The sequence below is a fragment of the Stegostoma tigrinum genome, chromosome 4 (assembly GCF_030684315.1).
Source record: "Stegostoma tigrinum isolate sSteTig4 chromosome 4, sSteTig4.hap1, whole genome shotgun sequence".
NCBI lineage: Eukaryota > Metazoa > Chordata > Chondrichthyes > Orectolobiformes > Stegostomatidae > Stegostoma > Stegostoma tigrinum.
Window position 1 is genome coordinate 101,379,736 of NC_081357.1, and position 21,437 is coordinate 101,401,172.

The following is a 21,437-nucleotide window of genomic DNA, read 5'->3' on the forward strand; positions in this document are numbered from 1 at the left end:
TACATTGCTTATTAGTTGTGCTTTTGTGTGCCTCATGCCTTCACAATTTCTTCTACACAAAGTGACCTTATTTCAGAACGAACTACTTCACATACAGATGTAATGTAAAATTCTATCACATTGTTGTCACTCAACTCGAATTGTTCTTTTACAGCTAAATGGTAGCTGGCTTTTTTTTGACAACTCAGTACTACATCTACAACTCTAGAAAGTTACCCTAAACACACCCCAGAGACTCATCCTCCATGGCTTTTAGTGCTCAGTTGGGTTACCTTGTCTATATGCAGAATAAGGTCACCTGTGATTATTCTGTTGCCTCTGTTACATGCTACTCTGATCTTTTGATTTATAGTTTGCCCACAATATGACAACTATTTGGTGGCCTACTGTTTCTCAATTCCACACATTGTTGTCCTGATTTGAGATTTTGCCTTACTAAACTATTGATTGTATCCTTTACTACCAGCACAAATCCACTACCATTTCTTTTATGTCAATCATCCCTAAATGTCAAATATCCTTAACTATTCAATACCCAGTCCTGATCAACATGCAGCCATGTTTCTGAAACAGCAATTAGATCAGACTCATGTATCTCTATTTGTGCCTTTATATCACCTACTTGCTGCATGTATTCTGGTAGAATGCCATTAACTTCGTTTTTTTCATATTATTCGACTTCAGACTTTTGAAGCATACATACTGTCCTATGTCCCCTGACAGTTCTTGGGCATCTCAACAAATAATATTCCCTAAAAACATCCTAAAAACAAAAATCTGAACCTAAGATGTTAAAAACAATTCAGCTATTTCTCATTAGTGATTTTTAAAAGAACATTACAATGTTTCCATTATTTTAGACTAATTTGTATTTTGAAGGATCATTGCACCAATTAATAATTATTTTTCACCATAAAACTGGGAATCATTAGCTTTGATGCCCATCACCTGAAAGAGAAAACAAAGTCAATATTTTGGACCAAAAGTTTTCAACATTTGTCATTTGTAACTTCGTCATTCAAAAAAAACTGCTTGACCTGCAGTGCATTTCTATCAATGTCTATTGTTGCATTTACGACTTATATTTTTACCTCTGCTGTTTTCAATGTGTTGGGTTAAGCTGGGTCCACTGGGCAAGATCCAGACTGCAGATCATAACAAAGTCACAAATGTTTTGAGTTGAGCTGCAGGTTATGTGACCTACAGGAAAGATGAACCTCTGTAAAAGAGTTTCAACAGGTGCAAGGTGTAACATTATACTCTAAAGAATTATTAATTGAATACGTTAATATGAAGAATGTCGCCAAAACCTAGTCATTAGTCTATTTAAATGGTTGAAATTTTAGGGAAGTGTAAATTCTGTTGCATGTAACCTGAGAGAAGGGCTGTCATTGGAATCACATTGTTTTCTGCCAATTGATGGAAACATTTTTGCTCCCATGAACGGCTATTTGAATTAACCTGATGACTAGAGGATGTTTTCAAGGGGATTTAAAGTGAGACTGTCAGAACAGTGATGAACTAGAGCTTGCACACCTGCTTTTGCACTTTGTAAACCAATAATTACTTGTTTTCAGATAATACTCAATTAGTTTATGGACAATAAATCATATTATTTCAAAAACAGGGGCCACAAATGAAAAAAAAAATGTTTAAAAATGCAGACGTGATGGGAAGGGAAAGAAACCTAAATATATAAACCCTGTGTGGCAAAAAAATGGTGTTATCTGAATGGTAATGTTCTCAGAAGAAAGGTGACTCAATACTTTTCATCTTTGATGTCTGCCCTTATTCGGCTTCGAATGGAAGGAGGAAATGATGAATAATAAGTGACAAATCTCTTACAAAGCAGAGGTGACCATGTGCTGGCTCAGGCAGGATCACTGGGTGGATAACAGATAGTTTCTGTTCAGCAAAAAAAAATTCAGAGCCAGTAGATCGGTCTGACGCCCAAAGATCCACTTCTGATGAGAAGGTCCTAAATGTGACCTTTTTACCTGAAGGACACTAGCCCCATGACATCATCTGTAGGCTGCTATTCACCACCTTTATGATTAATAGCAATAGGTGCCAATATTGAAACTCATAACCCACCTCAACATCTAATAATAGCCTCGTATCCAACACTAGTGCCTGTAAATGCCTCTTCCAGATTGGTTTCTTCAGTAACAGGGCACCATATGAAACTATTCCATTGTCAACAGAGTTGTTGAATGATCATTGTCTTGAGTAAGTGGATGGACTCAGATGGTGATGTTCCAGTAAAAGAAAATGTTAATAATGATGTGGGATAGGTATGCCACACCATGAGTTGGAACATAAGGACTAAAAGATAGCTAGATTGTGCTTGCCCTCAGCAAAGATTGTGTGGCTGCTTCTTTGCTTGAGAAACAGTCACAATCACATTTTAAAGACTGAATTTACAGTAAGAGTCAGCAGAAGCACTGTCATGGGGAAAATGCAACTTTGGGGCTAGAAGTCACAGTACTTAGCATTTAAGAAAACATGATCTGCTCATATAGTGCATATAATCTGGGGGCATGGCTGTGGATGGTGTGTGATAATTAATGATGATAAGTAGCTGTATGATGTAAGAAACCTTTAGCCAAAATTACCTGAATAACTGCATAAAAACGTTTCCTCAGGGATTAACTAGAATACTCGAATCTCCCAGGTTATTGTAAAATACACTTGTGTTTAATCAAATGGACTGCGTCTAGGTTTTTCGTTAATCTTCCCTATAAACAAATCTCATGATATATCATAATTGAAAATTTGTAAAGTCAGTTTTATGGGGCCACTGGTGAAGCACATTACTTTTGTATCAACCTATTAGTATACTGATTCAACCTAGCCAAATTCTGCCCGGTATTTCCCATAAAATTGTGGTAGTGTGAACTCTCTCAGAGTAGAAAGTATATCCAACGTTCTATATGAAGCATTATAAGCTTTATGAAAACTGTGAAAAATAGTATTGCAATAGGTCTGTTGAAAATGAAGATGGTGTTCATGTTTGGAGCAATGGTACCTTTGCCAATAGTAAGAATAATATGCACTGGATTAGAAGCTGTCAATGAAAGGTTAGTGAGTACTTGTTTCCCAAGTTCTACAGAGAGCTCAGGGAAACTGAGTGAGCCTCAAAGAAATGTCAAAGTACCTGTAACACCAAAGCTGGTCTGGTTGGTGTAATATTGTCTATTTTATTCCTTTAGCACGTGGTATGATTATCTCTGCAGACTATGCTGTATTTTCATGTTTATTGCTATTTTATGAACTACTAAGTGTAATTTCCACTGTGTCTTACTAGCAACAAAGGTGATGTTATTGCAAACAATATGGCAACATCTTCTGTCATTCAAGTGAGAGCAAAATAATGTAGATGCTGAGATAAAGTCAAGAAGCGCTGGAGAAATTCCACAGGTCTGGCAGTATCGGTGGAAATGGAAACAGAGTTAATATTTTAAGTCAACATCACTCTTAGTCATAAAAATTCTTCTTTTGAAGAGAAAGAATCATTGCCCTTGAAATGTTAACTGTATTTATCTCCCTGCAAATGCTGCCAGACTTGCCGTGTTTTTCTAGCACTTTCTATCTTCAAATATTTGTGATTTTTAATGCACTATTTGCAGTACCAATAGATGTAGTTTACACTGTTTGCTGCAGTTTAAATTGGATGAAAGTAGGACCAAATTTTGTTGGCATTTAAAAATTACAGATCAAAAATTCAAGCACGTTCACATCAAAAACAACAGTATTGTGAGTTGAAATAATATGATCACACATGTCGATTGTGAATTTGGTCATTTAACATGAATTAAAATAGCACATTCACATCTTAGCAAGATCATAATCTATTTTACAATCAAATTTGAAATATGAGGTGCATGTTACAATGAAAGTATTGTAAATGCCTGGGCTATTTGTTAGTATTTTGAAGGTACTCTTGCGATAGACCCTTCCAATGATATAGGTAGCAACACTTACATATTTGCGTCTACTTTACTGCCAACTTATATTTCTTTATGCCCTGCATCCATTGGTGGATTGTGTGCATTTCACTCCCTCAATACTACCTGAAAGAACAGGAAAAGAAAGATCAAAGAAGAAGGGCACATTGTAAGAAACAAAGAGAAGTGTTGATGTAAGAAAAGTAGAAAAGAGGAGGAGACTCAATCAGAAGAGTAAAGGCAAAGGCAGAAATAGACAGACCAAGAAAACAAAGTGCAGACACAACTAATCATATTATCTGATTGACCATGTGTCATTTCAGAGCAGGTCAACTTGGAACAAGTTACATTTTTCTTTCCATTTGTGCGGACTTCTGGAAAACCTTCCATTATTAATTCCAATTTTTGGCCTTGTAATGGAAACCATCACGCTCCAATTACAATGAGCCACCATCCCAATGCCCATCATTTAGTAGGGCTGCAATGTTTCCACTGACAGGAGGACAAAATGACGGAGGAACTAATTTAGATATACACAGCTTCCATTTTAATGGTGAATGTAGGAACTTATAATGAAGATATAACTTATAATAAAAATATAAGTATAGGCATCAGGAGAAGTAAAAATCAAAAACACCTTTCCCTCAAAGTGCTCAACAACATTTGAACAATCAAAGTAAAACCCATATTAATACAAATTCCTTGAGAATTATCCGATCAGTGTTTTTTTTCCATTTCAGCTTAATATTGTTTAACTTGTTATCATTTCAAAGCAGGATACACTTTTATTTTAACTATATTAAAAATACTTGGCTCAGGTACTATGGAACATTGATCAAGGTTTGAAGGCAAATTCTGATTACTGTCATTGCAACTTTTCTACCATCATGCAACAGAAAAATTTGATTCAGAATCAAACTGAGGGCTTTAGAAAATAAACTGACAACATTTGACTTATTTACAAATGTATTTATATAATCGGGACAGGGATCTAATTCAAAGCATATTTTTCTCATTGCAATCAATGTGGCTTAGCATAATTATAAACAGTATTTTTTCCAAAACTTTGAAGGAGATTGATCTTGACAATTGTTGCAAGTGAGCCTTGAATGGCAAACAGAGCTAACTAAATCCTTTACATCAAACTCACTCAATCGAAAGTTAAGGTAATGTGTTTTTGTTGTTGTTGCAAAATGAACAAAAGGTGTTATCAGTCGAGTTTCTGAAAGTGGAAAGCATCTTGCCAAACAATCTAGTTCAAGTTATTTAAGGGTGATCCATCACACTAGAATAAAGTGCAATGCGAACTGTACACGCGCTTCTGCAAACAGAAATTGCTCAATTAAAATAATGTTTTATTGAAAAGGTTAAAATTATGGATTGTATATAATTCTATTTTGTTATTATGTATATTTTAAGCTGAGATGTCTGCTGAATCTTAAGACAAACTGATCTTTGCTTTGGAATTGTGGGTATGGAATTCGTAGATAGAATCTAGGAGGTTTGCTATTTTCAGGCAAATTCTTCACAGGAAATGGGTGATGTTAGCAAAGTAATAATTATTGCATCTCTTCAATTACCAACACAACTGATTCTAAACGGGCTTGGAAGACCAGATTAGGGCATGTGGTGGCAACCTGTATCTGGGTATTCTGCTGCCAACATCTTCCATTTCTGACTGGATCTCCAGGGCATACTTGGTCCAAAGTGCTAGAGGAAAACAACTCAGTAATCTATTGAGAAAGGGTTGGTGTCTTAAACAAGATGTAGCTTATTGCATGATAGCAATCAGTTACAAGTTACATCAGTGAGTTTGACATCATTACTAAAAGTATTGGGAGACTTAGGATTTCATTTCTTTGCCCTTCAAGATTGATTCGAGCTTAATGCAATCTTCAGCGTTAACCTTTTCAGAACTATCATGCTATACAACCAACCTTAACAGCCAGTCATATGCTGAGGACTGGAATTGCCTGGAGGCCACTCCTGGTACGAGTTACAAGTTCCTTTCAAAGAGAAAACATGAATGGCTCAATTTTTATTCCTCTCTTTGAGGATCCAGCAGCAAACTGTGCTTCGATAAACATGTTTGAAATGATTTAAAAGTGCGACTGCGGCCATTTGAGAATTGAATTCAGTTGATATCTGGAAATAGGAGATCATTTCAATATATGTGATGATGAAGCCATCAGATTAAAATAAAAACACAAGTGGTTCTCTAATCTCCCTTAGGGAAATAAATCTGCTGCCCTTACCTAACCTGGCCTACATGTGGTATGATGCTTACTGTCCTCTGAACTGGCCAGCAAGTCACTCAATTGTACCTAATCAATACAAAAAGACGCTCGATCACCTTCTCTGATAAACAAATGGTAAGAATAAATGCCAATCTTGTCCATTTTGCCTAGACGTCAACAATGATTATTTTTAAAGCCTTGCTATGTCCAGATCGATTGCAAATGTACTGCTTACAGGTTGTTAATCATTTACCATAACTACCATATTCACCATAGCCTAAAGCAGCTGATACAAAAATGGAACCTGTAACACCAAAACTAAAGTGTTTGTTTATTGGTAAACTGTTTAATCTGCAAGAAAACTCAGAAAGCCAATACTTTAATCTTAAGAGTGCAAATAGCAATGGGCATTGTGTAATATCCTTTCATGAGACATCTGCACTGACCTGAAAAACTATTTCGTACAGAGGGAACCTTATAATATTTAACACAAATACTTAAAACTAGAAAGTGTGTATTCAATGTACTGTTCTCCAAGATGCTGATGAAAGCTTTGTTATATCTTTTTACACGCATCAGCTCACAGCTCAAAAGGAGGCAAAAAGAGTTGCTGACAAAGAGAATAAGACAACATGGGGGAGACATAGAAAATAAATGTAAATAGTCTGTAATATCAATGCAATTTCTAAAGCTGGCATTCTTCCTAGGGTAAGCAAAGTGAGTGTATATTACCTCACAGGTAAATAAAGGCAGCTGTTGTTGGGTTAAAGCAAGAAAGTACATTCACGTAAACAGAAGAGACTAGACTTATGTAACATCTATTCTGGTCATCTATCTTTTGATTAAATGATATAAAGTTTGCAACATATTATGACTGCCAGTGATAGTTGTACAAAGTTGAAAACAAGACAATTTATAACTGACACAAAATTATAACTAGATATATTTAAAATAGCCACGGGTCTGAGTTTTAAAATAATGAGATAACGTCCAAAACATTTTGTTTCTATTTTCTAATTGCTCATCAATAATGTAAAAAGTATTTCAATATTTATCAAACTTCATCAGGCTGTATGTAAACCAGACAATACCTTCAAATTGTATCGTCTGAAGGAAATTAGTTATTTCATTTAAATTCATTGCTGAAATGCTTAGGTTTGTTGAGCTCATGAATGGAATTTTGTTAAGGAGAATTTTGTGGACAATAGGTGAGTGAGTGTAACTGCTTTCATGAGCATCTCTGCGTTCCTCCTACAAGTTCAAAAAATTCCAGGCTATTTTGGGAGAGTGTTATACCAGAAGTATATATGTCACCAAGGTGCTGTGTCACTGCAAAGGGGCAATAACTGCACCTGAGGCCAGACACAGCTTGTCATCGAATACAAGGTGAGGCGGCAGAGAGAAAGGAAGACTGATGATAGCAATGACAGTGATTTCACAGTCCTCATACCAGCAACAGACAAGTGCAAGAAAACTTCTGTAGCCTCAGCGCTCATCTACTTTTTTTGTCTGCTTTATTACCGGCATCTGTGTTCGGCTTTGTTCTTTTCTTTCAAAGTTAAAACAATACCACATAAACAAAAGACTCCACCACTTAAAGTCACAAAGAATGTCCTTGCACTCCCTGGTGTTATCACTCAAGCTTGGCTGCATGAAAGGTGATATTGTTCTTTAGAAACAAAAAAAATCACATATTTAGTATTCATTTTACTTTGTGATTTATTTTTTCCATGATAGGAATTAAATTTAATGTCACAATGATGTGCAAATGCTGGTATAAACAAGGTTATTTATTATAATTTTTCAATAAGCATATGCTTCAATTTAAACATAAAACTCATTTTATTCCTCTCTTCATACATTGTCACCATATTACTCTGGAGAAAGTTTCTATCAGGGCTGATTGCACCAATTTCTTCTCCAATTAGACACTTTTCATTTCATCTTTGGGAGTGCCTGTGGTTATAAGAATGGAGGGTAACAATACAAAATAATCAAAATAAAAAGACCTATGACCAACTTCTCAGAGAAATTAATGATAAGATTAAATGCCAATCTTGCCCATTATGCTAGCATCTCAACAATGAATCATTTCTGAAACCTTGTAGACAACCTAGGAGGTATGTAGACTTCAAATCTATCAATGAAAAGTTGTGAATTCACTTTAAATCTGGCAGTTTATGGGATGTATCAGAAAATAATGAAAATTTCAATACCTCTGTAACATAAAACAGATTTTATACCAAAATACCTGAAAAAAAAGGCTTTGCAAGCACGATCCTGATCTTCTGGTCACCATTTCAACTCAACATTTTGTATCCATGCATACTTGTTCAGTTCTAGGTCTGCTACAGTGTTCAGTGAAACCAAATACAAACTGGAGGAACAGCATTACATTTACTGATTAGGCACTTGATAGGCTTTTGGACATAGCATTGTATCCAACAACTTTAGACCATGAGCTCTGTCCTCATTCCTGTTCATCTACTATCTATATCTTGTTTTTTTTTTGCTTTCAGCCAGAGCTGACCTTCATTTTGCTATTAATTTCTACTCCAGTCCCATGTTTTGTTACTTTGCTATAATCATTACCACTCCCTTTGCCTTTTAATCTATGGCACCTCTGATCTCTAACCACCTTCACCCTCTAACCTTTCCCCAAATTTCCATTTGTTCCACTTACCACTCACCCTTTTTTTGGACAGCATAAATCCTATTACATTTCTGTCTCTCTCCAGTTCTGAAGAAAATTAGACTTGAAATGTTAGTTCTGCTTCTCTCTCCACAAATGTTGCCAGATGTGTTGAACTTCTCCAAATCTTTCTGGTTTTATTAAAAGAATCTGCCAAATTTATGTGGTCTACATGGACTTAAGTCAGGGTGACTGGGATGAGAAATAGCTTGCCACGTTTCCAATATCCTCAAGATAAGTTATTACATTTTTAACCCAGACAATGATTTTCCTGGATTTATTAAATTGACTGTACCTATCTAGAGATTGTGCATGTTTAAGGAAATAGGCTTAATTTGTCCTCTAACATTTTACCTGATAGGAAACTCATTAAATTGCACCTCATCCAGGCAGTCAGAAATGCCCCATTGTCAGATGGGGGTGAGGCAGGTAGTAAATATTGTCAGATGATGGACATTTTGGGAGGGTAGGTGAAATTTGCTAGGGGAGAGGGATGTTTGGGAATTGTCAGGAAAGGGTCAGAAAGGGTACAGAGCCGTATTGCTGTGTGTGTTGTAATAACTAAAAATTTCTGATCTTCAAACCGAGCTCTGAAGTGGGCTTTACACTTCTGTGTGAAATATCAGAATTTTTATTGAGCCAGCTCTGTGTGGATAGGATCACTTCACCCCATTGTTGCAGGAAATCGTGTAACAGTTCAAGGAGTGAGCAGCTAGCACTCAGAAGATTTAACGTCCAACATAAGGATGTGTACATAAGTGGCATCACACTGGCACTAAAATTCATGAGCCACATTCCCTTTACCTCCTTTCTGGGTAATCTGAGATAAACTCAAGACCAAAAGTGATCACTTTTGAGCACTGCCTTTCATGTGTTTGCACAATGATCTCAAGAAATGATTAATAGTTCTCAGTGTAACTATTAAAACAGTTTTGATGTGTCCCATTTCAGTACCACATTTTCATAGAATCAGTACAGTATGGAAAGAGGCCATTCAGCCCATTGAGTCCACACTGAACGTCCGAAGATCATCCCACCCAAACCCAGCCCCCCCTCACGCGATCCCTGTAACCCCAAATTTAGCAAGGCCAATTCACCTAACTGACATATCCTTGGACTATGGGAGGAAACCGGCCTGGTGGCTCAGTGGTTATCGCTGCTGCCTCACAGTACCAGAGACCCAGGTTCAATTCCAGCCTTGGGCAACTGTCTGTATGGAGTTTGCACATTACCCCCACGTCTGTGTGGATTTCCTCCACGTGCTCTGCTTTCCTCCCACAGTCAAAAGTTGGGCGGGTTAGGTGGATTAGACATAGGAAATGCAGGGTTACAGGGATTGGATAGGGGACTGAGTGTAGGTGGGGTGCTCTTCTGAGAGTTGGTGTGAACTTGTGCAGTCAAGTGGCCTGTTTCCAAACTGTAGGGTTTCTATGAAACTGGGGCACCCAGAGGAAACACACGTAGACACCGGGAGGACATGCAAACTCCACACGGACAGCCACCCAAGGCTGGAATTGAAGCTGTGTCCCCTTGTTCTGTGCAGCAACAGTGCTAACCATTGAGCCACCGTGGTGCACATGGTGACCAAAAGCTGACAAGGTTTCTGGTAGGGCCAATCTTATAGTGCATGAAAGTGAACAAATCTCAATGTGCATACTAACCAGTGAAGGTAGATTTGCAGTGGGCAGTGACAGTGAACTGTCTGGTTAATTTCTCAACCAGCATGTCAAGGTAATGGAACTCATTTGACTGAGCCATTTCAAACACAGGTATGAGCACAGGATCGAAGTCATCAAGCCATAAAGGAAATTCTTATATGCAGCTGCAAATTCAAATATACAGCAAAGATATCATCTATGTCTTCAAAATATGAAAGCTGTTACGAAATGTATCCTTTCAAATGGCTGGTGAACTTTGAATCAGTAACAAAACAATCTCCCTGCCTTCGAAAATGAACTATAACAAGTGTAGAGTCTCATTCTTCCAGATTTTAATTATCATTAGCAAATTAGAACTACTAAAGAATGCTTACTTTTAGTGTCTGCTCCTTTTCTCAGCAATATTCAATTATTCTGTATTACTACAGAACTATTTGTATTAACTATCTGTTCCATAAGTAAAATGCTACTTATTTGGCTTTTGTTTTCAAAAGATGGATGTGTGCAGTGTCTATCCTCCATATAATGAATTTCTGTGTCAATCAACAACACACAGAACTTGGCTAAATTTGAGTACATACCAACAACATATCTAGCGATGTTAAAAGAAATATATTTATTCTTGTTTGCACACTATCGGCAAATTTGAGAATTTGCTAGTAACATCTCTACCCCTCTCACCCACTCCAACCTCTCCCTCGCAGAATGGGCAGCCCTCCGCTCCAACCCCAACCTCACCATCAAACCCGCAGACAAGGGTGGCGCAGTGGTAGTATGGCGCACTGACATCTACATCGCCGAGGCCAAACGCCAACTCTCCGACACCTCCTCCTACCGCCCCCTTGATCATGACCCCACCCCTGAGCACCTAACCATCATCTCCAATGCCATCCATGACCTCATCACCTCAGGTGACCTCCCACCCACAGCCTCCAACCTTATTGTCCCAACTATGCACTGCCCACTTCTATCTCCTTCCCAAAATTCACAAACCCGCCTGCCCTGGTCGACACATTGTACCCACCTGCTCCTCCCCCACTGAACTCATCTCCACCTATCTGGACTCCACTTTCTCCCCCTTGGTCCAGGAACTCCCCACCTATGGCCGTGACACCACCCACACCCTCCACCTCCTCCAGAACTTCCAATTCCCTGGCCCCATACACCTCATTTTGACCATGGACGTCCAGTCTCTATACACCTGCATTCCTCATGCAGATGGCCTTAAGGCCCACTGCTTCTTCCTGTCCCGCAGGCCCGACCAGTCCCCCTCCACCGACACCCTCATCCACCTAGCCGAACTCGTCCTCACCCTCAACAACTTCTCTTTCGATTCCTCCCACTTCCTACAGACAAAGGGGGTGTCCATAGGTACCCGCATGGGCCCCAGCTATGCCTACCTCTTTGTAGGTTATGTGGAACAATCCCTCTTCCGCACCTACACAGGCCCAAACCCCACCTCTTCCTCCGTTACATTGCTGACTGTATCGGCGCCGCCTCTTGCTCCCCAGAGGAGCTCAAACAGTTCATCCACTTCACCAACACCTTCCACCCCAACCTCAAGTTCACCTGGGCCATCTCCAACACATCCCTCACCTTCCTGGACATCTCTGTCTCCATCTCAGGCAACCAGCTAGAAACTGATGTCCACTTCAAGCCCACCCACTCCCACAGCTACCTAGAATACACCTCCTCCCACCCACCGCCCTGTAAAAATTCCATCCCTTATTCCCAATTCCTTTGCCTCCGCCGCATCAGCTCCCAGGATGAGGCATTCCACTCCTGTACATCCCAGATGGCCGCGTTCTTCAAGGACCGCAACATCCCCCCCGCAGTGGTCGAGAATGCCCTTGACCGTGTCTCCCGCATTTCCTGCAACACATCCCTCACACCCTGCCCCTGCAATAACCGGTCCAAGAGAATACCCCTCGTGCTCACATAACACCCCACCAACCTTTGGATACAATGCTTCATCCTCCGACACTTCCGCCATCTACAATCCGATCCCACCACCCAAGACATTTTTCCATCCCCACCCTTGTCTGCCTTCCAGAGAGACCACTCTCTCCGCGACTCCCTTGTCCGCTCCACACTCCCCTCCAATCCCACCACACCTGGCACCTTCCCCTGCAACCGCAGGAAGTGCTACACTTGCCCCACACCTCCTCCCTCACCCCCATCCCAGGCCCCAAGACGGCTTCCCATATTAAGCAGATGTTCACCTGCACATCTGCCAATGTAGTATACTGTATCCACTGTACCCAGTGTGGCTTCCTCTATACTGGGGAAACCAAGTGGAAGCTTGGGGACCGCTTTGCAGAACACCTCTGCTCGGTTCGCAATAAACAACTGCACCTCCCAGTCACGAACCATTTTAACTCCCTCTCCCATTCCTCAGACGACATATCCATCCTGGGCCTTCTGCAGTACCACAATGATGCCACCCGAAGGTTGCAGGAACAGCAACTCATATTCCCCTTGGGAACCCTGCAACCCAATGGTATCAATGTGGATTTCCCAGCTTCAAAATCTCCCCTTCGCCCACTGCATCACAAAACCAGCCCAGTTCATCCCCGCCTCCCTAACCTGTTCTTCCTCTCACCTATCCCCTCGCCCCACCTCAAGCCGCACCTCTATTTCCTACCTACTAACCTCATCCCGCCTCCTTGACCTGTCCATCCTTCCCGGACTGACCTATCCCCTCCCCACCTCCCCACCTATACTCTCCTCTCCACCTATCTTCTCCTCTATCCATCTTCGGTCCGCCTCCCCCTCTCTCCTTATTTATTTCAGAACCCTCTCCCCATCCCCCTCTCTGATGAAGGGTCTAGGCCCGAATCGTCAGCTTTTGTGCTCCTGAGATGCTGCTTGACCTGCTGTGTTCATCCAGCTTCAAACTTTGTTATCTTACGAGCATATTGAAAAATGTTTCAACACAACTATACCACAGAAACCCAATCAAAAATGACGTTCTTAAATAAACAATGGAAAGTTATGAAAATAGTTCCAAAACTGTCAACAGATAATATTCAAAATAAAGCAATGAACCAGAATCATTGTAAAAATAACAATGAGGTTACCAATGTACACATCCTTTTCTGTGTAAATTGTATGGTGAGCATAGGTGGGAGGTAAAACAGAAAAGCCCATTTTGCTGTTAGTTACAGGGAAATGTTCCATTCTCTCGCCCACCCTCACTGCCTGACTCCCTGTGCTAATATATATTGAATGGCATCATGCTCCTGTCTTGATGTTACATGCTTGGATTGAAATCACTGCAGAAAATTAAAACAATTTCAGCTTAAGTACACTTTTAAATGGTAGAATAAGTCTTAATTATTAACAAGCATCCTCTTGACTTTGAAAATTAACTCTAGCATGTAGAGATTCACATTTTTCCAGATTTTTATTATCATCAGAGAATTAGACAAATAAATAACATTTTTCTTCCACTGCTTTTTTCTACTTCTCATAAGCTAATCTTGTTTTTGTTACTGTCTACGATATATAGCAAAAACCAGAATGGCAGAATGCAACATGACATACATTATAATAAAATGTGAGGCTGGATGAACACAGCAGTGTTCATCCAGCCTCACATTTTATTATCTTGGAATCTCCAGCATCTGCAGTTCCCATTATCTCTGACATACATTATAATGTGTGAGAAGGAAGCTGGCAAAGTAGCCAGAAATCATAATTTTGGCATAAACCATACAGATCCTGTTTTACATTCCTGGTTCTCGCAATAAATGACAGTAAACATATGGATTGAAGTACTGTAAACAGCAGTGCATTCAAGGGAATTTTCTGGGTCAGTTTTTCCTTAGAGCAGAAAGAAAGGAAATACTGCTAGACCTAAGTAAGGCCGTAAAAAAATGAAGGAGCAGAACCAGATCATTCAGCCCATCAAGTCTTCTTCAACATTCAATAAGTTCATGGCTGATTTGATAATTCTCAATTTCCCTTTCCTGCCTTTTCTCCACAACTCTTGATTCCCTTACTGATTAAAAATCTGCCTATTTCAGCCTTGAATATAGTTAATGACCCAGCCATGACAGCCCCCAGTGGTAGACAATTCAAGAGCTGAACTACCCTTTGTGAGAAGAATTTCCTGCTCATTTGTTTTGAATATATGGCGCTCTACTCTAAGATTATTCTCTTTGATCCTAAACTCTCCCACGCAGGAAAACAACTCTCCATGTACTCTAACAAGCCCCTAAGAAATCTATATGTTTCTCTTGTTATTCTAAATTCAAATGAATAGAAGTTCAACCAACTCAACATCTCCTCATAAGAAAACCCCTCCTGATCCAGAATTATTGCGTGAACCTTCTCTGGGCTACCTCCAATGCCAATGTATCTCTCTTTAGTTGAGGGGATCGAAGCTATTCACAGCTTTCTATGTGTGATCTGAATAACGGTTTGTACAGTTTGATCAAGACCTATTTCAGCCTTCATAAGGAAAAGGCCTCAAGTGCATTTGCCTTCCCCATTACCTGCTGAACTTAGAGGCTAACTTTATGTGATTCATGCAAAGAACCTCAAGACCCCTCTGTGTTCACTTTTTGCAGCCTTTCCAAATTTAAATAATATTCAGATCTTCTACTCTGTCTGCCAAAGTGCACAAGATTACATTTTCCTGCATTATCTTCCGTCTGCCAAGTTTTTGCCCACTCAATAGCCTGTCTATATCCTTCTACAGATTCCTTATGTCATCCTTGCCACTTACCTCCCTATCTAACTTAGTGTTGTCCACAAACTTGGCAAATGAAGTGGGTCAAGCCAGTCAAACGTCATGGGGGAACACATAAGGGACAGTGGGCACAGGAGTATTGGTTAGATCTGTGAAAGGAGAGAAAGTAAATTAGGCTAAAAACGATTAATTGGGGGAAAATTAGTTTGATTAGTGTGAAAACTGATTTGCCTTAGATCGATTGGAATCAAACATTGAACAAAAACAGAATTTGCCAGAAAAGCTCAGCAGGTCTGGCAGCATCTGTGAAGAAAAATCAGAATAAACGTTTCGGTCTAATGAACTTTCCTCAAAACATTGCTAGGCAAAACTATAATTGAACCATCAGCTGCCATTAAAGAGGAAATTGTTTGAATCCATTCCCATGAGGGGGTATGTCTGGGAAAACAAAGCCAGCACTCTTAGAATATGAAAATAGAAAGTAAAATTGAACAGAAAAAGTATGCCCATAGGGAGTGTCCCATCGAAAGTGACGAGGATGAGGAATTTCTTATCTTGGAAGGTAGCTAACCTTTATTGCTTTCTAACTGACAGAGCAGCGGAAATTGGACCATGGAATGTATTCAAAGCTGAGTAAAAAAGATTTATGATCTACAAGAGAGAAAAAGTTATGAGGGCAGGTAGGAAAATGGAGTTAAGTTCATTATCGGAACTGCCGTGATCATATTACGTGGAAGAATAGCCTACTGAATAGCCTATTTCTGAGCCCTTTTTCTACAACTTTATGATTATGGTGAGTGTTAGGTTGACAATTCAAGTAAGCACCAGGCTAAACAGGAAGTTCAAGGGGGAAGTGAAAGAAGAAGTAAGAAAAATGATCATCCTGAATGAATGACAGGAAGCAGAGGGAAGCCTTGAAGGGCTGTTTTTCAGACTGAAAGAAAGTATAGAGTGGGGTTCGCCAGCAGTCATTATTATCACCATTTGATCAATACTAATGGCCTAGACGTTTGTGTACAGGGCAGTTTCAGAATTTGTAGATAGTACAAATTGGGCAAATTGTAAACTGTCAGCAGGATGGTGATGGATTTCAACAGGACATAGGAAGCTGTTGCAATGGACAGAGGCAGAGCAGGTACATTTAAATGCAGAAAAGGGTGAAACAATTTGGTTTGGTAGAAGATCAAGGGGAGGAAATACAAACATAACTTCAAGGACAAACTTCTAAAGGAGGTGCAAGAACAGGGGTCCTGGGGATATACTCTATGTTCACAAATCACTAAAGTTTGAGAAAGTGGTTAATAAAGTTTACAAGATTCTGGTTTTATGCAGAATCATTGTGTACAAAAGCAAGGATGTTATGACGAACCTTTCTAATACATGGGTTCAGTCTCAGTTGGATTATTGTGTCCAATTCAGTGCCTCACATCTTAGGAAGGGCTTGAAAGCATTAGGAAGAATGCAGGAAAGTTTCACAAGAATGAGTCATGTAGAGTCATAGAAATGTACAGCACGGAAACAGACCCTTTGTCCAACTTGTCCATACCAACTAGATGTCCTAAATTGTTCCAGAAATTTCTGTTATGTAGTGATGTTAGAGTTGTTCTTCTTGACGAAGAGAAAATTGAGAAGGGGGCTTGATAGAGGCATTCAAAATCATGAGGTTTTTGAGTGGATTGGATAGGAAGGATCAGGTCCTCTGTGGAGGAAGAATCAATCATAAAGGAACACTGATTTGAGATGATTAACAAAGGAAACAGGCAAGACGTGAGGATAAACTTTTTTTTATAGAGTGAATGATTGGGATTTGGAATGCACAGCTTGAAAGTGTGGAAGAGGCAGGTTCAAACTTGGCAGTGGAAAGATAATTGGGTTATTACCAGAGGAGAAACAAAATATTGCAGGGTCATGGGGAAAAGGCAAGTGATGGTGGGTGAAAACAGGCATGGTGAGCTGCAGAAGCTCTGCCTGTGCTGTAACCACTCAATTATTCCATGATCATATATATGGTATGTAACAATTTGAGAAAGTAAAGGAAACTGCCTGTTTGCTTAATTTTAGAAGGTGACTTGAAGGAGGAGCAAGAGGTTTACCATTTTTTTTTGCTACCAGCATACTTCACATCCACGTCAGCCAGAACGCAAGTATCAGTGAGATAAGAATCTCTAACTATATTAACCTTGCTGCAACTATGCAGGTTGAGTGTGGAAGATTACAGCATTGACTTATCAAAGAAATAATTCAGTTTCAGTTCTGATGATAAGTTATTGAATTAAATATCCAGGGGCAATTTCAACTCAGTAATGTACGAGGACAGGATGAGTTCAATAAAGCTTGTGAGGAACCCAGACATTTCTGAGCTATTTGTCAGTGGCTTATAAATTCAGCCACTGTACCTGGATCTGATGTACAGCTTTCCCAACTAATTAGCACAAGTAGAAATAATAGTAACCTGTATGACTCTATTTCAGCTGAGCTATTGAAAGGCAGGCTTTGAAGAAGATAGTTGAATGTTTGTCTATGTGTATGAGAAGGGCTCGTGGCACAGTGTGTCTCTGCCTCTAACTCAGAAGCTACAGGTTTGGGTCCCAGACAAGGAAGGTGTGTTCATAATGTGACTAAGCAGGCTGCATATCTAACTGTGAATCTTTCCAATACATGCTGATGAGCAGGAGAGATTCCAGCATATCTCCATGTGATAGCTCGGAAAATTGCAGCCTCTTACTATCACTATCTATAGCTCCAGAATACGGAAAGTCAGACTCACTGACCGAAGAGTTACACACTACTATGTGGAAAGCAGTTGAAATTGCAACAACATTCTCAAAACGCAAGGACAATGCTCAGACAAAGTTGCACAAATGTGCGACCACACAGCAACCAAGACGAACACTGCACAGGCATACCATGCAAAACAATTTAAAGGGACTGTGCATTGAAGAAACTGTTTGAACATTGTGAAGCTACACTTCACTGGTAAATTCTCTAGTGATGATGCTACAACGTACGTAGGAGGTTCTCTGCGTTCATGACAACAAAAATAGATTTCTTAAGAGAACAGGGAGATGAAGCTGGAGTTTGCACAGGAGCAGCATGGTGTCATGCTCTTAGATGCTATGCTGGAAGAATTTTCACAATCTAATAAGGTCCAGAATTGTGTGTGTAAAGCCACTTTCTAATAAGTGCTGATGTACGCCTAATACAAGACCCCTTATTCTGCATTCCCAAGTCTACTCCAATTTTTTTTAAAATTCACTCATGGGATGTGGTCATCACAACTGGCCATCATTTTTTCCCCATCCTGAACTGCCTTTGAGAAGATGGTGGTGACCTGCCATCTTGAACCACTGCAGTCCATGTGCTGGAGATGTACCCATAATGCACTTAGGGAGGGGAGTAGGACTTTGTAGGGTTTACAGGGCTGTTTCTGTCATTGTCATTTCCAATGCCTAGGTCAATGCCAGATTGTTCATCTGGTGTCATTTCTTTGTTGAGACTTTATAGTGACTGATAAAACTGAATGGCTTACTAGGCCATTTCAGAGGGCCACTGAAAGTCAAACACCTTGTTGTGGGTTTGGAGTCACGTGCTGGCCAGACCTGGTGATGATGTCAGATTTCCTTCCCCGAAGGACATTAGTGAGCTAGATGCTTTTTCTCACAATGGTTTCATCGACACAAGTAGATTCTTAATTCCAGTGTTTTAATTGAATTCAAATTCTACTATCTGCTGTGGCAGGATTCAAACCATGGTGACCAGAACATTAGCTCAGTTTCTGGATTAATAGTCTACTGATAATATCGCGAGACCATCACCTCCCCATATCACTCCTCATGCCTGCCTACCTTGTAGGTACGTTCACTCCTCACTGTCTATCCCCCTCTTCATATTCGCATATGGACCAACACCTCATTTTAATGCAACTTTGCTTCAATAGCAAACCTCAGCTAAACACCAATCTGTTTGTGGGAAGCATTCTGTTACTCTTATTCCTAGCTCTCTTCTTTCACCCACCTCTCCCACCTCTACCTCAGTAGAAAGGGGAATATTAGCATATCTGCTTCAGAAGAGGGGATTCTAGAGGTAGACTGACTCTTGGCAATATGTGGCTATTGGAGCTGGGGAAATGGGGCCCTCTAATGCAGGAAGCTACAATAAGCATTCACTCATGGGGACTTGATGTTAGTGGTCATGGAAATAAGATGATTGACATGATAGCTTCTTAGCTTGACAGTTCTACTTCATGCCTTTCATTTCCCAAAGGCCAGTCAAGTATTCTGCCCCAAACAAGAGCTCAGCTAAACTGTCCCAACTCAGAGACAACACAGCACATTGTGACCAGAAAGATTGATACTTAGGTCTCACAGAATTACTGAGCAAGACATGGTGCTGGAGACAAGGAACAATGCGGATAATTCCCATCGGAGGACACGTAACACTCCAAACTCCATTCAGGAGTTGGGCTCAGGTGCTGTTCCTCATGGACCCTCCGTGAAGGGATAATTCTGGAGCAGCAGCGAAAAGGATATATGACATCTAGCAGCCTTTGCACCAACAGTGTATGAGCCTGTGGAGAGATTGACTGTGTCTACAGCAAGGGTGAGTACTATCATGGCTCAGGGCTTTACGATGATATCTTCATCCAAGGAAAATGGTCTTCTGGGTGGAACATCTAACAAGGCAATCATACTGCAAGCCCTCAACAGAGCTTGCAATCTCTCAATGTCCTTTATATACAATGAATCAAAAGTGAGCATCGGTGCTTAAAAGAGCTACTGAAGTGTGGCAAAATGCTGATCAGCTATTGGGCTAGCCAGAAAATGTAGCTGGATCATGAGACAGAATATAATGAAAGGGGACATAGATGTAGGAATTTGACTCAGCTTTAGGCACCCATCACAGCCCTTCACCCCCAAACCATTCAGAATTTCACACCTTGCCTCCTGCCCTGATGGCCAACTTTGCCCTTGATCAGATGCCTGTTGGCAATCTTTGGCCCTGAGCACAACAGCACCTGAGCAGTTAGAGCTGTATCTAAGTAACCTGCCTCCACCTCTGTTGAGTTATAGAACATAGAACATAGAAAAGTACAGCACAGTACAGGCCCTTTGGTCCACGATGTTGTGCCGTGGATTAATCCTAATCCAAAAGTAAAATAACCTAACCTACATTCCCCTCAATTCACTGTTGTCCATGTGCATGTCCAGCAGTCGCTTAAATGTCACTAATGACTCCGCTTCCACGAATACCACTGGCAAAACATTCCATGCGCTCACAACTCTCTAGGTGAAGAACCTCCCTCTGACTCTCAGGGATTGCCATTAAGTGGTGGTAGCAAAACTAAGAATAACAATTTCTTGTTTCACATGGATTTATTTAAACAATGTTAGATTGTTAAATCTCTGCTCAATTTTTCACAATGTGATAGGCACCTGGAACACGCTGCCAGTGGAGGTGGTAGAAGCAGATATGATAGCAATGTTTAACAGGCATTTAAACAGACAGACGAACAAGCATAGAATAGAGAGATATGCAGGCAGATGGATTTGTTTAGAATGGCATTATGGTGGGCCAAAGGGTCTGCTCCTGTTCTGTAGAGAGAGATAATGGGAACTGCAGATGCTGGAGAATTCCAAGATAATAAAATGTGAGGCTGGATGAACACAGCAGGCCAAGCAGCATCTCAGGAGCACAAAAGCTGACGTTTCGGGCCTAGACCCTTCATCAGTACCTTGGTTTATGTAATGGTTAGAAGTCCACATGATTCTGTAAATCAGTACACCAAAAAGTATAATGTTTTTATGGATGTTAGGGTTATTGAAACATTTGCCAAGAATGGATTTGAATAAAGCGTTACTTTAAAATCTTGGGGTTTGAAGCAAAATACGTTCACACAAATTTAGAAAAAGAATTCCCAAATCAGTAGTGATTAATTAGTGTAATTTTCCACAAAAATTGTCAGGAAAGTAATCTATTAATCCATCTCAGAAAATAATAAAACCTCACAGCCAGTGTGTTGGGGAGTCACTGGATCATTTTGGTTATGAACAGGGCAGGTAAAAAAAAATTAGAAACAGAAACAGGCAGTTAATAAAACAGGATTGTGAAATGGTGGGTAAGTTCGCTCAATAGGTTATTTTGCTTAAATCCAGTGGGACAACCCATTAATGTAGGGAGATCTAGTTGGTCATTATTTCACATTGTAAT